This window comes from Macaca fascicularis, chromosome 15, assembly GCF_037993035.2.
Source record: "Macaca fascicularis isolate 582-1 chromosome 15, T2T-MFA8v1.1".
Classification (NCBI taxonomy): Eukaryota; Metazoa; Chordata; class Mammalia; order Primates; family Cercopithecidae; genus Macaca; species Macaca fascicularis.
The window spans coordinates 25,531,073-25,551,433 of record NC_088389.1 but is presented as its reverse complement, the minus strand read 5'-3'; positions in this window follow the sequence as shown (position 1 = coordinate 25,551,433).

The following is a 20,361-nucleotide window of genomic DNA, read 5'->3' as shown; positions in this document are numbered from 1 at the left end:
ATGTAACTCTGTGAGATGAATTAACAGAACACTAAGCAATGTCTCAGAAAGCTTCTTTCTAGATTTCATCTGAGGATATTTCCTTTTTCACCATAGCCCTCTATGGGCTTCCAAATATCACTTTGCCAGTTCCACAAGAACTGTCTTAGCGAAAGTCTTCTAGAGGGGAAAGCTGTAACTCCGTGAGATGATTTCACAGAACACAAAGAAGTTTCTCAGAAAGCTTCTTTCTCTTTGTTATCAGAAGATATTTCCTTTGGCCCTATAGTCTTCAAAGGGATCCGAAATATCGGTTCTCACATTCCACAGAAATAAGGCTAGCAAAGACAAACACGAAATAGAGATGTAACTCTGTGAGATGAATTAACAGAACACTAAGCAGTTTCTCAGAAAGCTTCTTTCCAGATTTCATCGGAGGATATTTCCTTTTTCACCATAGCCCTGAATGGGCTTCCAAATATCACTTTGCCAATTCCACAAGAACTGTCTTAGCGAAAGACTCCTTCTGGGAGAGCTGTAACTCTGTGAGATGATTTCACAGAACACAAAGAAGTTTCTCAGAAAGCTTCATTCTCTTTGTTATCGGAGGATATTTCCTTTGGCCCTATAGTCTTCAAAGGGATCCGAAATATCTCTTCTCAGATTCCACAGAAATAAGGCTAGCAAAGAGATCCACGAAATACAGATGTAACTCTGTGAGGTGAATTAACAGAACACTAAGCAGTTTCTCAGAAAGCTTCTTTCCAGATTTCATCTGAGGATATTTCCTTTTACACTTAGCCCTCTACGGACTTCCAAATATCACTTTGCCAATTCCACAAGAACTGTCTTAGCGAAAGGCTCCTTCTAGGGAAAGCTGTAACTCTGTGAGATGATTTCACAGAACACAAAGAAGTTTCTCAGAAACCTTCTATCTCTTTGTTAACGGAGGATATTTCCTTTGGCCCTATCGTCTTCAAAGGGATCCGAAATATCTGTTCTCAGATTCCACAGAAATAAGGCAAGCAAAGAGATGCACGAAATACAGATGTAACTCTGTGAGGTGAATTAACAGAACACTAAGCAGTTTCTCGGAAAGCTTCTTTCCAGATTTCATCTGACGATATTTCCTTTTACACTTAGCCCTCTACGGGCTTCCAAATATCACTTTGCCAATTCCACAAGAACTGTCTTAGCGAAAGGCTCCTTCTAGGGAAAGCTGTAACTCTGTGAGATGATTTCACAGAACACAAAGAAGTTTCTCAGAAAGCTTCTTTCCCTTTGTTATCGTAGGATGTTCCCTTTGGCCCTGTAGTCTTCAAAGGGATCCGAAATATCTGTTCTCAGATTCCACAGAAATAAGGCTAGCAAAGAGATCCACGAAATACAGATGTAACTCTGTAAGATGAATTAACAGAACACTTAGTAGTTTCTCAGAAAGCTTCTTTCCAGATTTCATCTGAGGATATTTCCTTTTTCAACATAGCCCTCCATGGGATTCCAAATATCACTTTGCCAATTCCACAAGAACTGTCTTAGCGATAGGCTTCTTGAGGGGAAAGCTGTAACTCTGTGAGATGATTTCACAGAACACAAAGAAGTTTCTCAGAAAGCTTCTTTCTCTTTGTTATCAGAGGATATTTCCTTTGGCCCTATAGTCTTCCAATGGATCCAAAATATCTTTTCTCAGATTTCACAGAAATAAGGCTAGCAAAGAGATCCACGAAATACTCATGTAACTCTGTGAGATGAATTAACAGAACACTAAGCAGTTGCTCAGAAAGCTTCTTTCCAGATTTCATCTGAGGATATTTCCTTTTTCACCATAGCGCTCTACGGGCTTCCAAATATCACTTTGCCAATTCCACAAGAACTGTCTTAGCGAAAGGCTTCTTGAGGGGAAAGCTGTAACTCTGTGAGTTGATTTCACAGAACACAAAGAAATTTCTCAGAAAACTTCTTTCTCTTTGTTATCGGAGGATATTTCCTTTGGCCCTATCGTCTTCAAAGGGATCCGAAATATCTGTTCTCAGATTCCACAGAAATAAGGCTAGCAAAGAGATCCACGAAATACAGATGTAACTCTGTGAGATGAATTAACAGAACACTAAGCAGTTTCTCAGAAAACTTCTTCCAAGATTTCATCTGTGGATATTTCCTTTTTCACCATAGCCCTCTTTGGGCATCCATATATCTCTTTGCCAATTCCACAAGAACTGTCTTAGCGAAAGGCTTCTTGAGGGGAAAGCTGTAACTCTGTGAGATGATTTCACAGAACACAAAAAGTTTCTCTTAAAGCTTCTTTCTCTTTGTTATCGGAGGATATTTCCTTTGGCCGTATAGTCTTCAAAGGGATCCGAAATATCTGTTCTCAGATTCCACAGAAATAAGGCTAGCAAAGAGATCCACGAAATACAGATGTAACTCTGTGAGATGAATTAACAGAACACTAAGCAGTTTCTCAGAAAGCTTCTTTCCAGATTTCATTTGAGGATATTTCCTTTTTCACCATAGCCCTCTAGGGGCTTCCAGATAGCACTTTGCCAATTCCACAACAACTGTCTTAGCGAAAGGCTTCTTGAAGGGAAATCTGTAACTCTGTGAGATGATTTCACCGAACACAAAGAAGTTTCTCAGAAAGCTTCTTTCTCTTTGTTATCGGAGGATACTTCTTTTGGCCCAATAGTCTTCAAAGGGATAAGAAATATCTGTTCTCAGTTTCCTCAGAAATAAGGTTAGAAAAGAGATCCACGAAATACAGATGTAACTCTGTGAGATGAATTAACAGAACACTAAGCAGTTTCTCAGAAAGCTTCTTTCCAGATTTCATCTGAGGATATTTCCCTTTTCAACGTAGCCCTCTATGGGCTTCCAAATATCACTTTGCCAATTCCACAAGAAATGTGTTAGCGAAAGGCTTCTTGAGGTAAGCTGTAACTCTGTGAGATGATTTCACAGAACACAAAGAAGTTTCTCAGAAAGCTTCTTTCTCTTTGTTATCGGAGGATATTTCCTTTGGCCCTATAGTCTTCAAAGGGATCCGAAATATCTGTTCTCAGATTCCACGGAAATAAGGCTAGCATAGAGATCCACGAAATAGAGATGTAACTCTGTGAGATGAATTAACAGAACACTAAGCAGTTCTTCAGAAATCTTCTTTCCAGATTTCATCTGAAGATATTATCTTTTTCACCATAGCCCTCTATGGGCTTCCAAATATCACTCTGCCAATTCCTAAAGAACTGTCTTAGCGAAAGGCTTCTTGAGGGGAAAGCTGTAACTCTGTGAGATGATTTCACAGAACACAAAGAAGTTTCTCAGAAAGCTTCTTTCTCTTTGTTATCGGAGGATATTTCCTTTGGCCCTATATTCTTCAAAGGGATCCGAAATATCTGATCTCAGATTCCACAGAAATAAGGCTAGCAAAGAGATCCACGAAATACAGATGTAACTCTGTGAGATGAATTAACAGAACACTAAGCAGTTTCTCAGAAAGCTTCTTTCCAGATTTCAACTGAGGATATTTCCTTGTTCACCATAGCCCTCTAAGGGCTTCCAAATATCACTTTGCCAATTCCACAAGAACTGTCTTAGCGAAAGGCTTCTTGAGGGGAAAGCTGTAACTCTGTGAGATGATTTCACAGAACACAGAGAAGTTTCTCAGAAAGCTTCTTTCTGTTTGTTATCGGAGGATATTTCCTTTGGCAATATACTCTTCAAAGGGATCCGAAATATCGGTTCTCAGATTCCACAGAAATAAGGCTAGCAAAGAGATCCACGAAATACAGATGTAACTCTGTGAGATAAATTAACAGAACACTAAGCAGTTTCTCAGAAAGCTTCTTTCCAGATTTCATCTGAGCATATTTCCTTTTACACTTAGCCCTCTACGGGCTTCCAAATATCACTTTGCCAATTCCACAAGAACTGTCTTAGCGAAAGGCTTCTTGAGGGGAAAGCTGTAACTCTGTGAGATGATTTCACAGAACACAAAGAAGTTTCTCAGAAAGCTTCTTTCTCTTTGTTATCGGAGGATATTTCCTTTGGCATTATAGTCTTCAAAGGGATCCGAAATATCTGTTCTCAGATTCCACAGAAATAAGGCAAGCAAAGAGATGCACGAAACACAGATGTAACTCTGTGAGGTGAATTAACAGAACACTAAGCAGTTTCTCAGAAAGCTTCTTTCCAGATTTCATCTGAGGATATTTCCTTTTTCACCATAGGCCTCCGAGCTTCCCAATATGACTTTGCCAATTCCACAAGAACTGCCTTTGCGAAAGGCTTCTTGAGGGGAAAGCTGTAACTCTGTGAGATGATTTCACAGAACACAAACAAGTTTCTCAGAAGGCTTCTTTCTCTTTGTTATCGTAGGATGTTCCTTTTGGCCCTGTAGTCTTCAAAGGGATCCGAAATATCTGTTCTCAGATTCCACAGAAATAAGGCTAGCAAAGAGATCCACGAAATACAGATGTAACTCTGTGAGATGAATTAACAGAACACTTAGTAGTTTCTCAGAAAGCTTCTTTCCAGATTTCATCTGAGGATATTTCCTTTTTCAACATAGCCCTCCATGGGATTCCAAATATCACTTTGCCAATTCCACAAGAACTGTCTTAGCGAAAGGCTTCTTGAGGGGAAAGCTGTAACTCTGTGAGATGATTTCACAGAACACAAAGAAGTTTCTCAGAAAGCTTCTTTCTCTTTGTTATCAGAGGATATTTCCTTTGGCCCTATAGTCTTCCAATGGATCCAAAATATCTATTCTCAGATTCCACAGAAATAAGGCTAGCAAAGAGATCCACGAAATACACATGTACTCTGTGAGATGAATTAACAGAACACTAAGCAGTTGCTCAGAAAGCTTCTTTCCAGATTTCATCTGAGGATATTTCCTTTTTCACCATAGCGCTCTATGGGCTTCCCAATATCACTTTGCCAATTCCACAAGAACTGTCTTAGCGAAAGGCTTCTTGAGGGGAAAGCTGTAACTCTGTGAGATGATTTCACAGAACACAAAGAAATTTCTCAGAAAGCTTCTTTCTCTTTGTTATCGGAGGATATTTCCTTTGGCCCTATACTCTTCAAAGGGATCCGAAATATCTGTTCTCAGATTCCACAGAAATAAGGCTAGCAAAGAGATCCACGAAATACAGATGTAACTCTGTGAGATGAATTAACAGAACACTAAGCAGTTTCTCAGAAAGTTTCTTCCAAGATTTCATCTGTGGATATTTCCTTTTTCACCATAGCCCTCTTTGGGCATCCATATATCTCTTTGCCAATTCCACAAGAACTGTCTTAGCGAAAGGCTTCTTGAGGGGAAAGCTGTAACTCTGTGAGATGATTTCACAGAACACAAAAAGTTTCTCTTAAAGCTTCTTTCTCTTTGTTATCGGAGGATATTTCCTTTGGCCGTATAGTCTTCAAAGGGATCCGAAATATCTGTTCTCAGATTCCACAGAAATAAGGCTAGCAAAGAGATCCACGAAATACAGATGTAACTCTGTGAGATGAATTAACAGAACACTAAGCAGTTTCTCAGAAAGCTTCTTTCCAGATTTCATTTGAGGATATTTCCTTTTTCACCATAGCCCTCTAGGGGCTTCCAGATAGCACTTTGCGAATTCCACAACAACTGTCTTAGCGAAAGGCTTCTTGAGGGGAAAGCTGTAACTCTGTGAGATGATTTCACCGAACACAAAGAAGTTTCTCAGAAAGCTTCTTTCTCTTTGTTATCGGAGGATACTTCTTTTGGCCCAATAGTCTTCAAAGGGATAAGAAATATCTGTTCTCAGTTTCCACAGAAATAAGGTTAGCAAAGAGATCCACGAAATACAGATGTAACTCTGTGAGATGAATTAACAGAACACTAAGCAGTTTCTCAGAAAGCTTCTTTCCAGATTTCATCTGAGGATATTTCCCTTTTCAACGTAGCCCTCTATGAGCTTCCAAATATCACTTTGCCAATTCCACAAGAAATGTCTTAGCGAAAGGCTTCTTGAGGTAAGCTGTAACTCTGTGAGATGATTTTACAGAACACAAAGAAGTTTCTCAGAAAGCTTCTTACTCTTTGTTATCGGAGGATATTTCCTTTGGCCCTATAGTCTTCAAAGGGATCCGAAATATCTGTTCTCAGATTCCACGGAAATAAGGCCAGCATAGAGATCCACGAAATACAGATGTAACTCTGTGAGATGAATTAACAGAACACTAAGCAGTTCTTCAGAAATCTTCTTTCCAGATTTCATCTGAAGATATTACCTTTTTCACCATAGCCCTCTATGGGCTTCCAAATATCACTCTGCCAATTCCTAAAGAACTGTCTTAGCGAAAGGCTTCTTGAGGGGAAAGCTGTAACTCTGTGAGATGATTTCACAGAACACAAAGAAGTTTCTCAGAAAGCTTCTTTCTCTTTGTTATCGGAGGATATTTCCTTTGGCCCTATATTCTTCAAAGGGATCCGAAATATCTGATCTCAGATTCCACAGAAATAAGGCTAGCAAAGAGATCCAAGAAATACAGATGTAACTCTGTGAGATGCATTAACAGAACACTAAGCAGTTTCTCAGAAAGCTTCTTTCCAGATTTCAACTGAGGATATTTCCTTGTTCACCATAGCCCTCTATGGGCTTCCAAATATCACTTTGCCAGTTCCACAAGAACTGTCTTAGCGAAAGTCTTCTAGAGGGGAAAGCTGTAACTCTGTGAGATGATTTCACAGAACACAAAGAAGTTTCTCAGAAAGCTTCTTTCTCTTTGTTATCAGAGGATATTTCCTTTGGCCCTATAGTCTTCAAAGGGATCCGAAATATCGGTTCTCACATTCCACAGAAATAAGGCTAGCAAAGACAAACACGAAATAGAGATGTAACTCTGTGAGATGAATTAACAGAACACTAAGCAGTTTCTCAGAAAGCTTCTTTCCAGATTTCATCGGAGGATATTTCCTTTTTCACCATAGCCCTGAATGGGCTTCCAAATATCACTTTGCCAATTCCACAAGAACTGTCTTAGCGAAAGGCTCCTTCTAGGGAAAGCTGTAACTCTGTGAGATGATTTCACAGAACACAAAGAAGTTTCTCAGAAAGCTTCATTCTCTTTGTTATCGGAGGATATTTCCTTTGGCCCTATAGTCTTCAAAGGGATCCGAAATATCTGTTCTCAGATTCCACAGAAATAAGGCTAGCAAAGAGATCCACGAAATACAGATGTAACTCTGTGAGGTGAATTAACAGAACACTAAGCAGTTTCTCAGAAAGCTTCTTTCCAGATTTCATCTGAGGATATTTCCTTTTACACTTAGCCCTCTACGGGCTTCCAAATATCACTTTGCCAATTCCACAAGAACTGTCTTAGCGAAAGGCTCCTTCTAGGGAAAGCTGTAACTCTGTGAGATGATTTCACAGAACACAAAGAAGTTTCTCAGAAAGCTTCTTTCTCTTTGTTATCGGAGGATATTTCCTTTGGCCCTATCGTCTTCAAAGGGATCCGAAATATCTGTTCTCAGATTCCACAGAAATAAGGCAAGCAAAGAGATGCACGAAATACAGATGTAACTCTGTGAGGTGAATTAACAGAACACTAAGCAGTTTCTCAGAAAGCTTCTTTCCAGATTTCATCTGAGGATATTTCCTTTTTCACCATAGGCCTCCGAGCTTCCTAATATGACTTTGCCAATTCCACAAGAACTGCCTTTGCGAAAGGCTTCTTGAGGGGAAAGCTGTAACTCTGTGAGATGATTTCACAGAACACAAACAAGTTTCTCAGAAAGCTTCTTTCTCTTTGTTATCGTAGGATGTTCCCTTTGGCCCTGTAGTCTTCAAAGGGATCCGAAATATCTGTTCTCAGATTCCACAGAAATAAGGCTAGCAAAGAGATCCACGAAATACACATGTAACTCTGTGAGATGAATTAACAGAACACTTAGTAGTTTCTCAGAAAGCTTCTTTCCAGATTTCATCTGAGGATATTTCCTTTTTCAACATAGCCCTCCATGGGATTCCAAATATCACTTTGCCAATTCCACAAGAACTGTCTTAGCGAAAGGCTTCTTGAGTGGAAAGCTGTAACTCTGTGAGATGATTTCACAGAACACAAAGAAGTTTCTCAGAAAGCCACTTTCTCTTTGTTATCAGAGGATATTTCCTTTGGCCCTATAGTCTTCCAATGGATCCAAAATATCTGTTCGCAGATTCCACAGAAATAAGGCTAGCAAAGAGATCCACGAAATACTCATGTAACTCTGTGAGATGAATTAACAGAACACTAAGCAGTTGCTCAGAAAGCTTCTTTGCAGATTTCATCTGAGGATATTTCCTTTTTCACCATAGCGCTCTATGGGCTTCCCAATATCACTTTGCCAATTCCACAAGAACTGTCTTAGCGAAAGGCTTCTTGAGGGGAAAGCTGTAACTCTGTGAGATGATTTCACAGAACACAAAGAAATTTCTCAGAAAGCTTCTTTCTCTTTGTTATCGGAGGATATTTCCTTTGGCCCTATAGTCTTCAAAGGGATCCGAAATATCTGTTCTCAGATTCCACAGAAATAAGGCTAGCAAAGAGATCCACGAAATACAGATGTAACTCTGTGAGATGAATTAACAGAACACTAAGCAGTTTCTCAGAAAGCTTCTTCCAAGATTTCATCTATGGATATTTCCTTTTTCACCATAGCCCTCTTTGGGCATCCATATATCTCTTTGCCAATTCCACAAGAACTGTCTTAGCGAAAGGCTTCTTGAGGGGAAAGCTGTAACTCTGTGAGATGATTTCACAGAACACAAAAAGTTTCTCTTAAAGCTTCTTTCTCTTTGTTATCGGAGGATATTTCCTTTGGCCGTATAGTCTTCAAAGGGATCCGAAATATCTGTTCTCAGATTCCACAGAAATAAGGCTAGCAAAGAGATCCACGAAATACAGATGTAACTCTGTGAGATGAATTAACAGAACACTAAGCAGTTTCACAGAAAGCTTCTTTCCAGATTTCATTTGAGGATATTTCCTTTTTCACCATAGCCCTCCAGGGGCTTCCAGATAGCACTTTGCCAATTCCACAACAACTGTCTTAGCGAAAGGCTTCTTGAGGGGAAAGCTGTAACTCTGTGAGATGATTTCACCGAACACAAAGAAGTTTCTCAGAAAGCTTCTTTCTCTTTGTTATCGGAGGATACTTCTTTTGGCCCAATAGTCTTCAAAGGGATAAGAAATATCTGTTCTCAGTTTCCACAGAAATAAGGTTAGCAAAGAGATCCACGAAATACAGATGTAACTCTGTGAGACGAATTAACAGAACACTAAGCAGTTTCTCAGAAAGCTTCTTTCCAGATTTCATCTGAGGATATTTCCCTTTTCAACGTAGCCCTCTATGGGCTTCCAAATATCACTTTGCCAATTCCACAAGAAATGTCTTAGCGAAAGGCTTCTTGAGGTAAGCTGTAACTCTGTGAGATGATTTCACAGAACACAAAGAAGTTTCTCAGAAAGCTTCTTTCTCTTTGTTATCGGAGGATATTTCCTTTGGCCCTATAGTCTTCAAAGGGATCCGAAATATCTGTTCTCAGATTCTACAGAAATAAGGCTAGCATAGAGATCCACGAAATAGAGATGTAACTCTGTGAGATGAATTAACAGAACACTAAGCAGTTCTTCAGAAATCTTCTTTCCAGATTTCATCTGAAGATATTACCTTTTTCACCATAGCCCTCTATGGGCTTCCAAATATCACTCTGCCAATTCCTAAAGAACTGTCTTAGCGAAAGGCTTCTTGAGGGGAAAGCTGTAACTCTGTGAGATGATTTCACAGAACACAAAGAAGTTACTCTGAAAGCTTCTTTCCCTTTGTTATCGGAGGATATTTCCTTTGGCCCTATAGTCTTCAAAGGGATCCGAAATATCTGATCTCAGATTCCACAGAAATAAGGCTAGCAAAGAGATCCACGAAATACAGATGTAACTCTGTGAGATGAATTAACAGAACACTAAGCAGTTTCTCAGAAAGCTTCTTTCCAGATTTCAAGTGAGGATATTTCCTTGTTCACCATAGCCCTCTATGGGCTTCCAAATATCACTTTGCCAATTCCACAAGAACTGTCTTAGCGAAAGGCTTCTTGAGGGGAAAGCTGTAACTCTGTGAGATGATTTCACAGAACACAGAGAAGTTTCTCAGAAAGCTTCTTTCTGTTTGTTATCGGAGGATATTTCCTTTGGCAATATACTCTTCAAAGGGATCCGAAATATCTGTTCTCAGATTCCACAGAAACAAGGCTAGCAAAGAGATCCACGAAATACACATGTAACTCTTTGAGATGAATTAACAGAACACTAAGCAGTTGCTCAGAAAGCTTCTTTCCAGATTTCATCTGAGGATATTTCCTTTTTCACCATAGCACTCTAGGGGCTTCCCAATATCACTTTGCCAATTCCACAAAAACTGTCTTAGCGAAAGGCTTCTTGAGGGGAAAGCTGAAACTCTGTGAGATGATTTCACAGAACACAAAGAAGTTTCTGAGAAAGCTTCTTTCTCTTTGTTATCGGAGGATATTTCCTTTGGCCCTATAGTCTTCAAAGGGATCCGAAATATCTGTTCTCAGATTCCACAGAAATAAGGCTAGCAAAGAGATCCACGAAATACAGATGTAACTCTGTGAGATGAATTAACAGAACACTAAGCAGTTTCTCAGAAAGCTTCTTCCAAGATTTCATCTGAGGATATTTCCTTTTTCACCATAGCCCTCTTTGGGCATCCATATATCTCTTTGCCAATTCCACAAGAACTGTATTAGCGAAAGGCTTCTTGACGGGAAAGCTGTAACTCTGTGAGATGATTTCACAGAACACAAAAAGTTTCTCTTAAAGCTTCTTTCTCTTTGTTATCGGAGGATATTTCCTTTGGCCGTATAGTCTTCAAAGGGATCCGAAATATCTGTTCTCAGAATCCACAGAAATAAGGCAAGCAAAGAGATCCACGAAATACAGATGTAACTCTGTGAGATGAATTAACAGAACACTAAGCAGTTTCTCAGAAAGCTTCTTTCCAGATTTCATTTGAGGATATTTCCTATTTCACCATAGCCCTCTAAGGGCTTCCAGATAGCACTTTGCCAATTCCACAACAACTGTCTTAGCGAAAGGCTTCTTGAGGGGAAAACTGTAACTCTGTGAGATGATTTCACCGAACACAAAGAAGTTTCTCAGAAAGCTTCTTTCTCTTTGTTATCGGAGGATACTTCTTTTGGCCCAATAGTCTTCAAAGGGATAAGAAATATCTGTTCTCAGTTTCCACAGAAATAAGGTTAGCAAAGAGATCCACGAAATACAGATGTAACTCTGTGAGATGAATTAACAGAACACTAAGCAGTTTCTCAGAAAGCTTCTTTCCAGATTTCATCTGAGGATATTTCCTTTTTCACCTTAGCCCTCTATGGGCATCCATATATCTCTTTTCCAATTCCACAAGAACTGTCTTAGCGAAAGGCTTCTTGAGGGGAAAGCTGTAACTCTGTGAGATGATTTCACAGAACACAAAGAAGTTTCTCAGAAAGGTTCTTTCTCTTTGTTATCAGAGGGTATTTCCTTTGGCCCTATAGTCTTCAAAGGGATCCGAAATATCTGTTCTCAGACTCCACAGAAATAAGGCTAGCAAAGAGATCCACGAAATACAGATGTAACTCTGTGAGATGAATTAACAGAACACTACGCAGTTTCTCAGAAAGCTTCTTTCCAGATTTCATCTGAGGATATTTTCTTTTTCACAATAGCCCTCTATGGGCTTCCAAATATCACTTTGCCAATTCCACAAGTACTGTCTTAGCGAAAGGCTTCTAGACGGGAAAGCTGTAACTCTGTGAGATGATTTCACAGAACACAAAGAAGTTTCTAAGAAAGCTTCTTTCTCTTTGTTATCGGAGGATACTTCTTTTGGCCCAGTAGTCTTCAAAGGGATCCGAAATATCTGTTCTCAGTTTCCACAGAAATAAGGCTAGCAAAGAGATCCACGAAATACAGATGTAACTCTGTGACATGAATTAACAGAACACTAAGCAGTTTCTCAGAAAGCTTCTTTCCAGATTTCATCTGAGGATATTTCCTTTTTCACCTTAGCCCTCTATGGGCATCCATATATCTCTTTGCCAATTCCACAAGAACTGTCTTAGCGAAAGGATTCTTGAGGGGAAAGCTGTAACTCTTTGAGATGATTTCACAGAACACAAAGAAGTTTCTCAGAAAGCTTCTTTCTCTTTGTTATCGGAGGATATTTCCTTTGGCCCTATAGTCTTCAAAGGGATCCGAAATATCTGTTCTCAGATTCCACAGAAATAAGGCTAGCAAAGAGATCCACGAAATACAGATGTAACTCTGTGAGATGAATTAACAGAACACTAAGCAATGTCTCAGAAAGCTTCTTTCTAGATTTCATCTGAGGATATTTCCTTTTTCACCATAGCCCTCTATGGGCTTCCAAATATCACTTTGCCAGTTCCACAAGAACTGTCTTAGCGAAAGTCTTCTAGAGGGGAAAGCTGTAACTCCGTGAGATGATTTCACAGAAAACAAAGAAGTTTCTCAGAAAGCTTCTTTCTCTTTGTTATCAGAGGATATTTCCTTTGGCCCTATAGTCTTCAAAGGGATCCGAAATATCGGTTCTCACATTCCACAGAAATAAGGCTAGCAAAGACAAACACGAAATAGAGATGTAACTCTGTGAGATGAATTAACAGAACACTAAGCAGTTTCTCAGAAAGCTTCTTTCCAGATTTCATCGGAGGATATTTCCTTTTTCACCATAGCCCTGAATGGGCTTCCAAATATCACTTTGCCAATTCCACAAGAACTGTCTTAGCGAAAGGCTCCTTCTGGGAAAGCTGTAACTCTGTGAGATGATTTCACAGAACACAAATAAGTTTCTCAGAAAGCTTCATTCTCTTTGTTATCGGAGGATATTTCCTTTGGCCCTATAGTCTTCAAAGGGATCCGAAATATCTCTTCTCAGATTCCACAGAAATAAGGCTAGCAAAGAGATCCACGAAATACAGATGTAACTCTGTGAAGTGAATTAACAGAACACTAAGCAGTTTCTCAGAAAGCTTCTTTCCAGATTTCATCTGAGGATATTTCCTTTTACACTTAGCCCTCTACGGACTTCCAAATATCACTTTGCCAATTCCACAAGAACTGTCTTAGCGAAAGGCTCCTTCTAGGGAAAGCTGTAACTCTGTGAGATGATTTCACAGAACACAAAGAAGTTTCTCAGAAACCTTCTATCTCCTTGTTAACGGAGGATATTTCCTTTGGCCCTATCGTCTTCAAAGGGATCCGAAATATCTGTTCTCAGATTCCACAGAAATAAGGCAAGCAAAGAGATGCACGAAATACAGATGTAACTCTGTGAGGTGAATTAACAGAACACTAAGCAGTTTCTCGGAAAGCTTCTTTCCAGATTTCATCTGAGGATATTTCCTTTTACACTTAGCCCTCTACGGGCTTCCAAATATCACTTTGCCAATTCCACAAGAACTGTCTTAGCGAAAGGCTCCTTCTAGGGAAAGCTGTAACTCTGTGAGATGATTTCACAGAACACAAAGAAGTTTCTCAGAAAGCTTCTTTCCCTTTGTTATCGTAGGATGTTCCCTTTGGCCCTGTAGTCTTCAAAGGGATCCGAAATATCTGTTCTCAGATTCCACAGAAATAAGGCTAGCAAAGAGATCCACGAAATACAGATGTAACTCTGTAAGATGAATTAACAGAACACTTAGTAGTTTCTCAGAAATCTTCTTTCCAGATTTCATCTGAGGATATTTCCTTTTTCAACATAGCCCTCCATGGGATTCCAAATATCACTTTGCCAATTCCACAAGAACTGTCTTAGCGATAGGCTTCTTGAGGGGAAAGCTGTAACTCTGTGAGATGATTTCACAGAACACAAAGAAGTTTCTCAGAAAGCTTCTTTCTCTTTGTTATCAGAGGATATTTCCTTTGGCCCTATAGTCTTCCAATGGATCCAAAATATCTTTTCTCAGATTTCACAGAAATAAGGCTAGCAAAGAGATCCACGAAATACTCATGTAACTCTGTGAGATGAATTAACAGAACACTAAGCAGTTGCTCAGAAAGCTTCTTTCCAGATTTCATCTGAGGATATTTCCTTTTTCACCATAGCGCTCTACGGGCTTCCCAATATCACTTTGCCAATTCCACAAGAACTGTCTTAGCGAAAGGCTTCTTGAGGGGAAAGCTGTAACTCTCTGAGTTGATTTCACAGAACACAAAGAAATTTCTCAGAAAGCTTCTTTCTCTTTGTTATCGGAGGATACTTCCTTTGGCCCTATCGTCTTCAAAGGGATCCGAAATATCTGTTCTCAGATTCCACAGAAATAAGGCTAGCAAAGAGATCCACGAAATACAGATGTAACTCTGTGAGATGAATTAACAGAACACTAAGCAGTTTCTCAGAAAACTTCTTCCAAGATTTCATCTGTGGATATTTCCTTTTTCACCATAGCCCTCTTTGGGCATCCATATATCTCTTTGCCAATTCCACAAGAACTGTCTTAGCGAAAGGCTTCTTGAGGAAAAAGCTGTAACTCTGTGAGATGATTTCACAGAACACAAAAAGTTTCTCTTAAAGCTTCTTTCTCTTTGTTATCGGAGGATATTTCCTTTGGCCGTATAGTCTTCAAAGGGATCCTAAATATCTGTTCTCAGATTCCACAGAAATAAGGCTAGCAAAGAGATCCACGAAATACAGATGTAACTCTGTGAGATGAATTAACAGAACACTAAGCAGTTTCTCAGAAAGCTTCTTTCCAGATTTCATTTGAGGATATTTCCTTTTTCACCATAGCCCTCTAGGGGCTTCCAGATAGCACTTTGCCAATTCCACAACAACTGTCTTAGCGAAAGGCTTCTTGAAGGGAAAGCTGTAACTCTGTGAGATGATTTCACCGAACACAAAGAAGTTTCTCAGAAAGCTTCTTTCTCTTTGTTATCGGAGGATACTTCTTTTGGCCCAATAGTCTTCAAAGGGATAAGAAATATCTGTTCTCAGTTTCCACAGAAATAAGGTTAGAAAAGAGATCCACGAAATACAGATGTAACTCTGTGAGATGAATTAACAGAACACTAAGCAGTTTCTCAGAAAGCTTCTTTCCAGATTTCATCTGAGGATATTTCCCTTTTCAACGTAGCCCTCTATGGGCTTCCAAATATCACTTTGCCAATTCCACAAGAAATGTGTTAGCGAAAGGCTTCTTGAGGTAAGCTGTAACTCTGTGAGATGATTTCACAGAACACAAAGAAGTTTCTCAGAAAGCTTCTTTCTCTTTGTTATCGGAGGATATTTCCTTTGGCCCTATAGTCTTCAAAGGGATCCGAAATATCTGTTCTCAGATTCCACGGAAATAAGGCTAGCATAGAGATCCACGAAATAGAGATGTAACTCTGTGAGATGAATTAAGAGAACACTAAGCAGTTCTTCAGAAATCTTCTTTCCAGATTTCATCTGAAGATATTACCTTTTTCACCATAGCCCTCTATGGGCTTCCAAATATCACTCTGCCAATTCCTAAAGAACTGTCTTAGCGAAAGGCTTCTTGAGGGGAAAGCTGTAACTCTGTGAGATGATTTCACAGAACACAAAGAAGTTTCTCAGAAAGCTTCTTTCTCTTTGTTATCGGAGGATATTTCCTTTGGCCCTATATTCTTCAAAGGGATCCGAAATATCTGATCTCAGATTCCACAGAAATAAGCCTAGCAAAGAGATCCACGAAATACAGATGTAACTCTGTGAGATGAATTAACAGAACACTAAGCAGTTTCTCAGAAAGCTTCTTTCCAGATTTCAACTGAGGATATTTCCTTGTTCACCATAGCCCTCTAAGGGCTTCCAAATATCACTTTGCCAATTCCACAAGAACTGTCTTAGCGAAAGGCTTCTTGAAGGGAAAGCTGTAACTCTGTGAGATGATTTCACAGAACACAGAGAAGTTTCTCAGAAAGCTTCTTTCTGTTTGTTATCGGAGGATATTTCCTTTGGCAATATACTCTTCAAAGGGATCCGAAATATCTGTTCTCAGATTCCACAGAAATAAGGCTAGCAAAGAGTTCCACGAAATACAGATGTAACTCTGTGAGATAAATTAACAGAACACTAAGCAGTTTCTCAGAAAGCTTCTTTCCAGATTTCATCTGAGCATATTTCCTTTTACACTTAGCCCTCTACGGGCTTCCAAATATCACTTTGCCAATTCCACAAGAACTGTCTTAGCGAAAGGCTTCTTGAGGGGAAAGCTGTAACTCTGTGAGATGATTTCACAGAACACAAAGAAGTTTCTCAGAAAGCTTCTTTCTCTTTGTTATCGGAGGATATTTCCTTTGGCATTATAGTCTTCAAAGGGATCCGAAATATCTGTTCTCAGATTCCACAGAAATAAGGCAAGCAAAGAGATGCACGAAATACAGATGTAACTCTGTGAGGTGAATTAACAGAACACTAAGCAGTTTCTCAGAAAGCTTCTTTCCAGATTTCATCTGAGGATATTTCCTTTTTCACCATAGGCCTCCGAGCTTCCCAATATGACTTTGCCAATTCCACAAGAACTGCCTTTGCGAAAGGCTTCTTGAGGGGAAAGCTGTAACTCTGTGAGATGATTTCACAGAACACAAACAAGTTTCTCAGAAAGCTTCTTTCTCTTTGTTATCGTAGGATGTTCCTTTTGGCCCTGTAGTCTTCAAAGGGATCCGAAATATCTGTTCTCAGATTCCACAGAAATAAGGCTAGCAAAGAGATCCACGAAATACAGATGTAACTCTGTGAGATGAATTAACAGAACACTTAGTAGTTTCTCAGAAAGCTTCTTTCCAGATTTCATCTGAGGATATTTCCTTTTTCAACATAGCCCTCCATGGGATTCCAAATATCACTTTGCCAATTCCACAAGAACTGTCTTAGCGAAAGGCTTCTTGAGGGGAAAGCTGTAACTCTGTGAGATGATTTCACAGAACACAAAGAAGTTTCTCAGAAAGCTTCTTTCTCTTTGTTATCAGAGGATATTTCCTTTGGCCCTATAGTCTTCCAATGGATCCAAAATATCTGTTCTCAGATTCCACAGAAATAAGGCTAGCAAAGAGATCCACGAAATACACATGTACTCTGTGAGATGAATTAACAGAACACTAAGCAGTTGCTCAGAAAGCTTCTTTCCAGATTTCATCTGAGGATATTTCCTTTTTCACCATAGCGCTCTATGGGCTTCCCAATATCACTTTGCCAATTCCACAAGAACTGTCTTAGCGAAAGGCTTCTTGAGGGGAAAGCTGTAACTCTGTGAGATGATTTCACAGAACACAAAGAAATTTCTCAGAAAGCTTCTTTCTCTTTGTTATCGGAGGATATTTCCTTTGGCCCTATAGTCTTCAAAGGGATCCGAAATATCTGTTCTCAGATTCCACAGAAATAAGGCTAGCAAAGAGATCCACGAAATACAGATGTAACTCTGTGAGATGAATTAACAGAACACTAAGCAGTTTCTCAGAAAGTTTCTTCCAAGATTTCATCTGTGGATATTTCCTTTTTCACCATAGCCCTCTTTGGGCATCCATATATCTCTTTGCCAATTCCACAAGAACTGTCTTAGCGAAAGGCTTCTTGAGGGGAAAGCTGTAACTCTGTGAGATGATTTCACAGAACACAAAAAGTTTCTCTTAAAGCTTCTTTCTCTTTGTTATCGGAGGATATTTCCTTTGGCCGTATAGTCTTCAAAGGGATCCGAAATATCTGTTCTCAGATTCCACAGAAATAAGGCTAGCAAAGAGATCCACGAAATACAGATGTAACTCTGTGAGATGAATTAACAGAACACTAAGCAGTTTCTCAGAAAGCTTCTTTCCAGATTTCATTTGAGGATATTTCCTTTTTCACCATAGCCCTCTAGGGGCTTCCAGATAGCACTTTGCCAATTCCACAACAACTGTCTTAGCGAAAGGCTTCTTGAGGGGAAAGCTGTAACTCTGTGAGATGATTTCACCGAACACAAAGAAGTTTCTCAGAAAGCTTCTTTCTCTTTGTAATCGGAGGATACTTCTTTTGGCCCAATAGTCTTCAAAGGGATAAGAAATATCTGTTCTCAGTTTCCACAGAAATAAGGTTAGCAAAGAGATCCACGAAATACAGATGTAACTCTGTGAGATGAATTAACAGAACACTAAGCAGTTTCTCAGAAAGCTTCTTTCCAGATTTCATCTGAGGATATTTCCCTTTTCAACGTAGCCCTCTATGGGCTTCCAAATATCACTTTGCCAATTCCACAAGAAATGTCTTAGCGAAAGGCTTCTTGAGGTAAGCTGTAACTCTGTGAGATGATTTTACAGAACACAAAGAAGTTTCTCAGAAAGCTTCTTTCTCTTTGTTATCGGAGGATATTTCCTTTGGCCCTATAGTCTTCAAAGGGATCCGAAATATCTGTTCTCAGATTCCACGGAAATAAGGCCAGCATAGAGATCCACGAAATACAGATGTAACTCTGTGAGATGAATTAACAGAACACTAAGCAGTTCTTCAGAAATCTTCTTTCCAGATTTCATCTGAAGATATTACCTTTTTCACCATAGCCCTCTATGGGCTTCCAAATATCACTCTGCCAATTCCTAAAGAACTGTCTTAGCGAAAGGCTTCTTGAGGGGAAAGCTGTAACTCTGTGAGATGATTTCACAGAACACAAAGAAGTTTCTCAGAAAGCTTCTTTCTCTTTGTTATCGGAGGATATTTCCTTTGGCCCTATATTCTTCAAAGGGATCCGAAATATCTGATCTCAGATTCCACAGAAATAAGGCTAGCAAAGAGATCCAAGAAATACAGATGTAACTCTGTGAGATGAATTAACAGAACACTAAGCAGTTTCTCAGAAAGCTTCTTTCCAGATTTCAACTGAGGATATTTCCTTGTTCACCATAGCCCTCTATGGGCTTCCAAATATCACTTTGCCAATTCCAGAAGAACTGTCTTAGCGAAAGGCTTCTTGAGGGGAAAGCTGTAACTCTGTGAGATGATTTCACAGAACACAGAGAAGTTTCTCAGAAAGCTTCTTTCTGTTTGTTATCGGAGGATATTTCCTTTTGCAATATACTCTTCAAAGGGATCCGAAATATCTGTTCTCAGATTCCACAGAAATAAGGCTAGCAAAGAGATCCACGAAATACAGATGTAACTCTGTGAGATAAATTAACAGAACACTAAGCAGTTTCTCAGAAAGCTTCTTTCCAGATTTCATCTGATCATATTTCCTTTTACACTTAGCCCTCTACGGGCTTCCAAATATCACTTTGCCAATTCCACAAGAACTGTCTTAGCGAAAGGCTTCTTGAGGGGAAAGCTGTAACTCTGTGAGATGATTTCACAGAACACAAAGAAGTTTCTCAGAAAGCTTCTTTCTCTTTGTTATCGGAGGATATTTCCTTTGGCATTATAGTCTTCAAAGGGATCCGAAATATCTGTTCTCAGATTCCACAGAAATAAGGCAAGCAAAGAGATGCACGAAATACAGATGTAACTCTGTGAGGTGAATTAACAGAACACTAAGCAGTTTCTCAGAAAGCTTCTTTCCAGATTTCATCTGAGGATATTTCCTTTTTCACCATTGGCCTCCGAGCTTCCCAATATGACTTTGCCAATTCCACAAGAACGGCCTTTGCGAAAGGCTTCTTGAGGGGAAAGCTGTAAATCTGTGAGATGATTTCACAGAACACAAACAAGTTTCTCAGAAAGCTTCTTTCTCTTTGTTATCGGAGGATCTTTCCTTTGGCCCTATAGTCTTCAAAGGGATCCGAAATATCTGTTCTCAGATTCCACAGAAACAAGGCTAGCAAAGAGATCCACGAAATACACATGTAACTCTTTCAGATGAATTAACAGAACACTAAGCAGTTGCTCAGAAAGCTTCTTTCCAGATTTCATCTGAGGATATTTCCTTTTTCACCATAGCGCTCTATGGGCTTCCCAATATCACTTTGCCAATTCCACAAGAACTGTCTTAGCGAAAGGCTTCTTGAGGGGAAAGCTGTAACTCTGTGAGATGATTTCACAGAACACAAAGAAGTTTCTGAGAAAGCTTCTTTCTCTTTGTTATCGGAGGATATTTCCTTTGGCCCTATAGTCTTCAAAGGGATCCGAAATATCTGTTCTCAGATTCCACAGAAATAAGGCTAGCAAAGAGATCCACGAAATACAGATGTAACTCTGTGAGATGAATTAACAGAACACTGAGCAGTTTCTCAGAAAGCTTCTTCCAAGATTTCATCTGAGGATATTTCCTTTTTCACCATAGCCCACTTTGGGCATCCATATATCTCTTTGCCAATTCCACAAGAACTGTCTTAGCGAAAGGCTTC